The sequence below is a fragment of the Pteropus vampyrus genome, unplaced genomic scaffold (genome assembly GCF_000151845.1).
Source record: "Pteropus vampyrus isolate Shadow unplaced genomic scaffold, Pvam_2.0 Scaffold389, whole genome shotgun sequence".
Lineage (NCBI taxonomy): Eukaryota > Metazoa > Chordata > Mammalia > Chiroptera > Pteropodidae > Pteropus > Pteropus vampyrus.
In genome coordinates, this window is record NW_011889170.1 from 732,961 (window position 1) to 733,609 (window position 649).

Genomic DNA, 649 nt, shown 5'->3' on the forward strand with positions numbered 1-649 from the left:
TCAGGAATAGATTTTTCAGTGTAAAGTTTGTATTTCAATTTATTTGCTTATGCAACTTTTTAAAAATAAAGAATAATGGCATAATTTTACAAATCAATAAATCCCTTAAAAGTTTATATAACTAGTCTGTTCTATTCCATAAGAAAGGAAGCTTCTATGAAACTTTTATAAAGAATCCCAAATTTGAGCTTACCTATGAGTAAAAACTATATTTCTCTAAGATTGTACATGCTTTCTAATAGTTTCAATTAGTGTTTGTAAACTTTTTGGTTGTATCAGGTGTAAATTATTTTTTGAAGATTTAAAAAGTATAAATATTTTCCATTGTCTTAGTTATTTTTATCCAATTATATTAAATAAATATGTATTGATTGCCAACTTTGTGTCAAACACTGCATTAGCCACTAGAGATTGAGAAATAAACAAGATGGACATAATCTCTGCCCTTTTAAGTTTATTGTCTGATAGAGAATACAAACAAGTATAAAAGTGTGATGAGTATAAAAAAATTCTGCTATTGAAATATATTACAAAGGATTCTAATTGGGGATTAGAAAAGTTACACAACTTTCCATAACTAAGTGGTGAAGCAGGCATTGTGAATCCTGTATTATAAACATAAACTAAACTATTTAGCTAATATTCAAGT